Here is an 11,058-nt window from a genome sequence, read left to right on the forward strand (position 1 = left end):
GGGGGGGTTGGAGTAATTTATCCACACAACAAATATACAAAATATATACACTAATATGTATCAAAAATATATATTATATACTAATATACAAAACACATATATTTGTTAGCTACAATTTTCTTGAATGACTATTTATGTCAATTTCTCCCTCTTTTAATTTTACCTCCATAAGTATACAGAAGGAATCTATATATATATAAAGGAGAATGTTAGACTTGCTTATGTGGCATGCCTCTAAGGCCACCATTCTTTTTTCTCTTCTTTTGGCCTTTTTTTTTCTTATTTAAATTAGTTTATTACTTAGATATATAGTTAAAAAGAACAAAATTCTTTATTACAAGAGAAATATGTTACTGGAGAGTTTAAAAGTTACAACTGTTACGGAAGACTTAGAGACGTGTTCCGTTATCAAAAACCAAAAAGTTTCTGCTGTATTTATCTTACCCTCATTCCGTTACTCTCACATCTTCTATTTATTCCTTCTTTTTGGTTGTCTTCTCTTGTAGCTATGTCGTCCTTCCTCTAATCATTTCCTTCTCATTTCAATTCATATTTTATATAAAAGGAGACTAAAGGGTGATTTCAGTATATGAACAAAGATGCTTTCATCGATGGTCACTTGATATCAATGATCAGTTTGTGGTAGTGAAATTTTTTCTTTATTGTATTGGAATTTCAAGCGTATATATATATTTTGTATAATTAGTTACTGTACTAGATTTCTTTGACTTGTACGTAATTGTTGAACCATTTATTTTTTTGTTTTCACATTTGGTGTTCGAAGTTTGCATTGAAGCTCTGATTAAATCCAAATAGCACAGGATCCATTCGGGCGTACGGTGAAGCTCCCATAGAAACATATGCATCAGTTTGATTAAATCCAAATAGCATAGGATCCATTCAGGGGTACGGCGAAGCTCCCATAGAAACATATGCATCAGTTTTTCGAGTCTCTTTGTTTTTTTATAAAATATTCAGAAGGTGAGGTTCATCATTAATTTGATTTGTCTTTTAAGCTTGGCTAATAGTTTTTCCTTCTCAATTTGAATATGTGATAATATTGGATATGTCAAGTTTGCATCAAAGTGTTAGTTCTAAGTTGATTGAATCTCGACCCACTGCAGAGGTAAAATGAGGCGTTATTGCACATATGTCATTGTTTATTTGTTATATTGTTCAAGAAATTTGTAAAATTACTGATCAATGAGATTATGACAATTTCCGGACTGTTTGATTCTTTTGGTGAGCCTGTATTTATTGAAAAAGAAATTTGTTAAATCAATTTGATCTCAAAAAATAAAACAAACTACTTAGACGACATAACTATATTGATTGGTAAATTCCCTTTCATTTGTTATTAAAGCATATATGATACTTAGGAGATGGATTTGGCTCATTTCCATTAAAATAATAATAATAATAAATCAAATCGGTGCCCACAAGAAGAGATTCAAGATGAGTTATACTTTTATTCACCCTTATTTATTTATATATATTCTTCTTATTTCTTCCTCACTTTTAAGTGAAACTATAATTTTAATGCTTAGTAGCATGGTAGTGCTGCTTTTGTGTATTTATATTATACAAATTTCATTTTGTTGGTAGAAACAATTATTTTAAACTAAATGTAGGGATTAATGTTTTTTTATTATCTTTATTTACTTATTTGTGTTAGTTTTTGTATTTTTCATTTTTCATCTATTACGTTTATACTTTTTTATATATAAAAAAGATTTTTTGTACGCAGACAAGTACACTAGAGAATGTGATGTGACATCTCTTTTGGCTTCCATTTTCATTTATACTTTCTCCTTTTTTCTTTATTTTTTTTCATTAAATAATTTGCTTATTAATAAAAAAAAATCAATCATATTTACTATTCTAATTATATCTTATAAGTTACAAAAAAAACCTCCATATATTTATCTTCTCTACTTAAATAACATGTCTCTTCAACTTCTTTTATAACTATTCTTTTGATTTATCAAATCTATAAATACCAATTATCTATGGAGATGTTCAATGTTCATTTTCATTTTCTCATTCTTTTTTTTTTTTTAGTTTAGTTTTTTCTCCTATTAAAAAAAATTATTCATCTTTTTCATCAATCATGTACTTAATAATGTTACGATATGACCTTCACTTTGATAAAGATGATAGATATATTCTTCAAAGATTCATGATAGAGATGTTTGGTATAAGTTCATCAAAATGAAGAAGCTAAGGAAGCTTAATTATCTTAGAAGATTCATCAAAAGAGATGCTCATATTAGTATAAAAGTTTGAATGGTTTTCAAACATTATGAAGATTTATTAATGTATTGTTCTGATTTCAATTAATATTAGTTTATTCTTTTTTAATTTTTTTTTTTTGATCAAATATATTAAATTTCCTTTTATTCAACAAAAATTAAATTATGAAACTCTACTAACCAACATATTAGAAAGTTCAAATAGCATTTATTATTAATTAACTTTGCTATTCTTCTTCTTATTATGCGAATGAATGAGATGAAAAATATCACATTTTTGTTTTTGTGTGTATCTATTAGTCAATTTCTAATTAATATTCTAAAAAAAATTCATGGTTGAAATGTATAATATTACCTATGGTACATTTTTCATAGGCCATAGCTATTGGATGTTGTTGCCCCTAAAAATATATGATATGGTCTATCATATTAGAAATCAATCACAAAATAACTAAGTCATCTTTTTAGTATTTTAAAATTTTTAATTAATAAGCAAATTATTTAATGAAAAGAAGGGAGAAATTTTTTTCATGTATGCATACATATATAATAAAAAGTTATTTTATCCTATAATAAATGTACATATGTGATTAGTGTGTATTTAACCTATAATTATTTAAAGCAAAAATTTTCTATCTGAATTTTCCACATTAAAGAATGAGTTATCTTTTGAATAATTATTATCATATATTAATTTTTTTTTAGCGATGACTACAATAATAATTAGATTAATGTTATAAAACTCTTTCACTCCTCTGCATGTGTTAGGGACAAACATTGATTTAACTTTTGACATACTTTTCTACAACTTGACACTTCATGTACTCTAAAAAATTATATTTTGTCACTATGATAATCTTTATATAATCGAGTAGATAAGTAACAGGTCAAATTACTAATGACATCGACTTTTTATAAATATACATTTTATTTTATATTATGTGTTTCGATTCTTTTATTTTCTGGTGCAAAGTATAATCTCTGATGTAATGTTGTATAATCAACTTAATTTCTTTTTCTTGAGATATTTTTTATGTTTTTCTTCTTTTTATCGGCCATGTTAAGCGGAAATTAAAGTTTGAAATTATCTTTGAATAGACAATATCAAGACCGTGACTTGATTTGTATTGTTTTTTTTATACACTTCTTATTGAAAAAAAATCAATTAACAACATCAATTATTTTAAATATATATTTAATTTCGCGCGAAGCGCGAATGTGTACACTAGTAAATTGTATAAAGTGGATTTATTTTAAATTGACTTAAGAATTAACTAAGAATTTTACAATATGATAAAAAGAAATGCTAAAACTATAGTAGTTTAGTTAAGATGTTGATATTTATTTCATATAGGCTGAACAAGAAAGAGGACATGTAGCTTCAATTATTGAATGCTACATGAAAGAATATGAAGCTTCGAAGCAAGAGGCATACATAGAGTTGTATCATAAGGAAGTCATCAATGGATGGAAGGATGTAAACAAAGAACTTCTCTATTTAAATAAAGAAAAAGTTAGAAATTGACAATTGTAAGAATTCAAACTCCAAAGGCAAACTTAAAAATATGATTAGCTTGTTACTAGTTGAATCTATCAAAATATGAATATCATGATGAAATTACACCTAGAATCAAGGAATTGGAGCAAAATCAGCCACATAATAAATTGAACATCTTTTATTTATATGTGATGCATATTGTTTGTATTGTATTGTATTGCATTATTTTATAATTATATACTTTAAATAAATTGATCGTTTGTTTTGGTTTAATAACATTTTTATTGTTTGATTAATTGTATTGTACAATAATCATTAAATTGACTAAAGTATCCTTCATTATTAGAAATATCAAACTTATCAACAATTACTATAAAAAAATAATTGAGGACGATTTGTTCTTGAAAGGTTTGAATTTGATAGAAATGGGACAAGAATAAATTATGCATCCAATTAATTTAAAACCTTCTTAATTTAATAATGTAAATTAATTACTTTGAAATAAATAATTTAAGTATATCAATTAAGTTATGAATTAACTGATTTAAAGAAAACAAACACACACTTTAACTTAAATTCGTGTTTAAATATAGAAAACATATCCAAAATTATATAAAATATATACCATAAATATAAACACCTTATATTGTTTATTACAAAATGGAAAAATTGCTCTGAAAATATTTTTGACTTTTTGTAAAAAATTATTATTTTAACTTATTTGGAATTGAAAAAGTTTGAAGATTAATTAAATTATGAATCGGGCGAAAATTGAATGTCAACATGAATTGATTCTTTTCAAAGTAAATACATGAGTACCTCAGTTAAAACAAAAAACTAATTCATGAAATTCAAGCCCCAAATGATGACTGATTGATACTCCATCTATGTTACCATTTTAGATTTCACGTCTCTTAGTATTCACTTGAAGTTAAGTTTTTTGTAAATGAACATAAATTAATTTATTTTGATTAATTAATTGATCGAACATGAATTAATGTTTTTTTAAGTTTATCAAATTTATACTTTCAAGGCTAATAATTCTGAAGGATAAAAATAGAAAAATCTCCACTTTCAATCATGAAACAATGCAACAAACGGGATGATAAAAATCACATTTGAATTTAAAAAGATATTTTTTAATACTTCCAATAAAAACATATTTGCTCTTTTCGTTCAGACTTATTCATTGAATTAAAAAAAATCATTTAACTCAAATGAAAAAAAAAAAAAACTCAATCCCTTTTTTATTCCGTCATTGTGAATGTCATCGGCCGCAGTTTAGAATTCTGTATTTTTGTTCAATCAATAGTTATATTCTAATTTAACCTTTATATGAAGATTCAGGTTTTAAAATTGTTGTTCTCCTCTATTTAAATAAAGAAAAAGTTAGAAATTTTGAAGAAAAAACAATCATTTTACGATATTGAACAAAATTGAGACCGAGTGTTTTTTAGTTGGGTGGGTTTGGAGTGTTAAAAATTAATGGGTGGAAATTATATTTAATAGTTGGCAATATTTAAATTAAAAATAAAATCAAATAATTTTTTAATTCAGTTGGCAATATATATATATAGTCATAATTTATGTATGAAACCCACACTCTCAATAGTTTAGGAAACTCAAAAAAATTTGGATAGTTTAGATGTATTTTTACTAGTTATCTCTATATTCTTTCGTTGAAAAAGCGATTTTTATATATATATATATAAAATTATTTGATTTTATTAGTTTCATACATAAATTATGACTTATTAGTTTGAGAAACACACTTCAATGGTGTGTATAATACACTCTCTCTTTTATTTGAAAAAACCTTGACACATGACATTTCATATGGATAAAATATTTCACCTTGAAAAAAAATTAAATAACAAATTATTATTAATTAAAAATTAATGATTAAAGTATCACTATCCCCAAAAATAAAATTTTAAAAAATAAAATTTGAATTATTTTTCTTACCCCACTCCACCATCTCCTCCCCGTAAAATAATTTTTTGTTAGATATGTGCATATAGTTTTAGGAACTTTTTTCTACTTATGTACCGAATATAACATAAATAAAAAAATTATTTTAAAAAAAGTCTTGCGGCGGCAAGTAAAAAATATTTTTGATATGTATATATCTAACACAAAACGAAATTTTTTTTGGAAGCGGAGGGTTAGGTGGAGTGGATAGAATTATCTTTTTTTTAAAAATAAAATAAAATAATATCTAAATTAGTATTTGGAGGGGGGGAATTTAAACAAGGAAAAATGAAAAGGGGGAGGGGGGGGGGGGCGATAAAAATATTTTTATTTTATTTTTTAATTTTTTTTTGGATAATAATTTTTTAATCTTTAATTTTAACTAATATTGATAATTCATTTATTTTTTATTAAGGTTAAATAGTTTATCCATGTGGAGTGTGATGTGACAATTTTTAAAAAATAAAAGAGAGGATGTATTACACATACCATGATGAGAGTGTTATATAAGAGAGAGATGTGTTTCTCAAACTAATAAGTAATAGTTTAGATATGAAACCCACGCTCTCAATAGTTTAGGTATAAAACTTAAAATTATGAGATAATTTAGGTGTATTTTTGATACTTATCTCAAGAATATATGTCAATTCTTAATTGCGAAATCAATAAGTATATCTGATTTTTTTTCTAACACTAGAAAATTCTAACAAACTTTGTCGCTGACTAGTAGTACTAAAGTATAAACACTAGAAAATTCTAAACAAGTCTATGTCTTTGATTTGTAATTTCTACTTTCTATTACATTATTTTTTTAATTAATAAGTGGAAGTTGTAAGTACGATCAAAGACATTTCACTAATTGTACTGAATTTCTCTTTATTATTAATATTATTCATATGAAGATGTGTGTCACCAAAAATTTTAATTTTTGAAGCAACATTGGTGCACATGTAATTCAAAATATCCTAATTATTAATACGACTTAAGTTCATTATAACAAAAACAGTTTTTTGCAATAATAAAGAGTCAATTCTCTAAATGGTCACCCAAATTTATAATTTGGGCACTAAGTAATTAATGTTAAAGGTAAAATAGGATTTTTTTAAAATCTTTTTTTTGATATTCAAAAATGACAAGTAAAAATAAAAATTTATTTTTTGTAATAGTGAATAAGTATAATAATGAACTAAGGGAGTAATTTATTTTTCCTACTAATCAAACATTAAAAAAAAGTTTAAAAAGAATTACGTACTAAATATTGAATGTTTCAACTTTTACATGCTTCACCTAACAAAGGAACACATTGTTATAAACATTTTTATGCCATATTTACTGAATAATTGTACATGTATAAGAAGAAATTTCAAACCAAATTTAGAATTAAAGTACATGGTTTCAAATGGAAGACTTATCCATAAAAAAAGATCTAGCTGATTTTAAAGACTTTATACTAGATATTTTTCTAATAAAATTGATAAAATATGATTTTAACTAAAAATAGGAAGAATGGTGTATCAGAAAATTAGTGGTAGATAAAATAGATACTTCAAAATACACATGTTAAAAAAAACTATACTTTCATTGTTGATAAAATTATTTAGACTGATTTTATGCTTATCTAAGAATTCATGTACGATTTTAAATTTTAGTAAGTACTTTTATTTTCACTCTATTAGCATAGATCCACGTTATCATCTTTAATAATCATCTAAATAAATAATAAATAAATATAAAATATATTAAAATGCACTCTGTGTTTACATCAAAACTCATGGTTGAACAATGGTTAAGTCAAAAATTAAGGTTAAGATTTGTATTAATCAGTAATTATTGTATGCATTAAAACATGTGTCATCATAAGCAATGTGAGTTAAAGTGTCTATATGGGAACCGGCCGTAATTATTTACCCTTTTCTTTAGCGGGTGGTTTATGTCTGGTCCTTTCGGGTCGCCTGACCTGGGCTGATGGCGCTTCGTAACGGGGGCACGGGGGTTTATGGTCTTGTTACTTTATGTTTCGGAGTCAATTGATCCCTCGATCAAGTCCTAACTAGAAATATCTTAAGAGAAGAAGAGAAATCATTTGGATTCGCCAGCTCTCAGAAATGGAGAAGGAATCAAAAATCTAGTGAACCCCTACTTATTGGGTTAATGTAAATATCGTGTGCTCAGTATTTTTTAAGCAAATAAACCTAATAATTTTATAATAATATTAATAAATAATAATTCAACTAAATTATAAAATAAAAAAATTGAAATTAAATCATAAATAATTCTAGGACAACTCATATGAACACATAAAAGAAGCAAAACTTTAAATGCTTAAACAAAATAAATAGAAAAACATGAAGATCTAAAGTATGACGTTAGACATGTTCATATTTAAATGTATGGTAAGACCTAATAATACCCTGATTAGAAACAAACAATTAGCTCTAAAATTGCTTAAACTCACTCAAATGCATAAAGACAAACAATTTAAAATATAACCTAATAGGGGGCAAAAGTAGTCCATAAAAAGTTGTAGTACCATGCATAGATAAACTATGAAAATATAATAGTGTCAAAGTTTGGAAGGAAAAAGTAACTCAAAAAATTGAAGTTACTAGTACTATTTTACGTGATATTGTTAGAATAAAACTCATCTCACCAGATATTATTTTGAAATCATATTATTAAGTAGAGTAAATTTTAAGTTTAACAAACATAAAAATTATATTTGTATGCTATAGCTATAGTTTGTATAATTGCGCTCCATAGCAAATTTTATGTTTGCTATGGAGCATCAGATTTGTATAAATCTCTGGCAGCTTCTCATTTGTATAAATCGTTGACAGCCTCTCATTTGTATAAATCGCTGGCAACCTCTCAATTCAATTGTATATATATGTAACTGCTATGTATATGTATCAATGATTGTATATGTATGTATATATATGTAACAACGAACAATGTATATGTGGCAGTCGATATTGTTCGTTCCATGAGAGGATTTGATATAATTTTGTATCTTGAGAAATGTTAAATTGTTCGTTGTTCGTAATGATGATGATATTGTTCGTTTAAATATTGTTCGTTGTTCGTAAATGATGATAAGGTAATTTAGTTTAAATATCATCATCATTTACGAACAACGAACAATATCATCATCATTTACGAACAACGAACAATTTAACATTTTTCAAGATACAAAATTATATCAAATCCTCTCATGGAACCCAAACCCAAACTGTTAACATACCGAAACGTGGTACCCGATACAATGTTTATGTCGGAACGTGGCAACTGATCCCATAAATATGCCGGAACGTGGCAATCGATCCAAATTAGTGTGTCGGAACGCAACACCCGATCCATTCAACAAGCCACAATCACAATCACAAAGTACATTCTCATAATCATACAATCAAGTCATGATTCATGGCATTCACCAGTCATATATCCTCATTTACAACAAGTGTGATCAATAATGCAACATTTGCATACATACATACATGTATCATAATGAAGCAAAGACAAACATATATCACACAATCATAGAATCACAACCATCACCTACCTTGAAACAATCTTGAAACCCTAAGAAACTTGATCTTTCCCTTTCCGAATTCGTTCCGCTTGTTCTTGGTCTACTAACAATCAATATAATACGGAAATCAATAAATAATCACTAATTACCCGAATTACTAACAATTCTAGCAAGCCTAGATCATACCCATGATCCAAATTAGGGTTTTTCCACCTTAATTTCTAGATTGATCGATAATTACCCATTAGATTACGTTCTATGGATCGAAAAGCGGATTCGAGAAGTTAAAACCTTACCTTTAGCCTCAAGAATGGTGGAAAACTGTCAAGAATCGCTTGGGATTCGTTCCTTAGCTCTAACAACCAAAAAGTGCAGAATAAAGATGTTTTGGGATTTATTTACAACCTTAAGTCGCGTCTGACCCGCCACAGTGGCCCTCACCCCGCTACAACGGTCTCGCCAGAGTGACCAAAACCACCACCAAAGTGGCTTGCACGAAACAGTGAGCTATTTTAATAATTCCAAGACCCCCATTTCACAACACACCTTTAACCAATGACGCTCAGAAAATACCGTTCACGCTAAGATCAATTTCGGGAGTTCTACTCGCCCGAATTCAATTCTGTAAAGTCGTATGGATTCCTTAATGACTTATCTAACTACTCATGTAATCAAAATCATAAATAGATCACCAATTGCTACCAGATTTCTCTAGACTTAATGACTCCAATTTCGTCCAAATTTGGACTAGGTTGAGAAATTCTAAGTTACTACGAAAAAAAATTTCGACCCAAAATTTTTCCTCGTTGGATTTTCTATAACGACGGAACCCGATCATTACAATATACCCATGTGAAAATTTACAGTGTTAATTTGATTCAACACTGTAAAAGTTTCACGTGAAAATTTAGAGAATATAAGCAAGGCGCGTGGGACCTGCACAAGCTAAGGTGACCCTGCGCCTTGCCATGTTTAAATTGTTTAATTTGTTTCTATTTTTTAATTATATTTTTTGTTCAAATATTATTTGTTTGTGATTTTTATATATATATTTTTAGCAAATATTTATTTAACATGAAAAGGGAATGTTTTTATTGATAAGAACCTTATGATTTTGAAACATGAAACCTACTTAAGAATGTAAATATTATAAAAATATGATATGTTTCTATTGATTATGAACAATGACATACTATTTCATGATTGCAAGTTATGATAAACTACAAACTTATGAGCATGAGCCCTCACAAAAATTTATGAACATGAAAACTTAAGGGATACATGCTAAAATGAAATATATATATTTTTAAATTTGCAGGAAGTGGCTGGTTTTCCTGCGCCTTGCAAGGCGCAAGGCGGCTGAGCCTTGTAAGGAGCATGGGATTTCGCGTCTTGCGGCAGCCACCCTAATTTAAACGACGTTGACCGTTACAAAGTTGCCCTTTTGATTCTAAAATCAATTTTGTTGCCCTTTTGGAATTTTTGACAATTTTTTTTACCCTTTTGGCTCCGGACTCAATAAAATATGGCATGACCTACAGATTTTACTAAAACTCAAACTATAGTCAAATCAGTTTAATTTATCTCAAAATATCCCATAAACTCTTGTGTATTTTTAAAGATTAAAATCTCAAATATTCCACAAAGTCATAGAATATTTGTTGACACCCAATTTTGACCCTCCACAATATAAATTAATCATCGAGCTTCTTCAATTTTAAAGGATTTAAAATAATTAGTTTATAAAAATAAAATAAAAATAATAATAATAATATATATATATATATATATGTATATATATATATATA

General features: G+C 27.0%; 1 pseudogene; it reads left to right on the plus strand.

Moving 5' to 3' along the window:
* LOC102604960 ((E,E)-germacrene B synthase-like) overlaps nt 1-3,856 on the plus strand; it is a 6,798-nt pseudogene extending 2,942 nt beyond the window's left edge.
* Nucleotides 3,857-11,058: the final 7,202 nt, after the last annotated feature.

The sequence above is a fragment of the Solanum tuberosum genome, unplaced genomic scaffold, assembly GCF_000226075.1.
Source record: "Solanum tuberosum cultivar DM 1-3 516 R44 unplaced genomic scaffold, SolTub_3.0 scf00873, whole genome shotgun sequence".
NCBI lineage: Eukaryota > Viridiplantae > Streptophyta > Magnoliopsida > Solanales > Solanaceae > Solanum > Solanum tuberosum.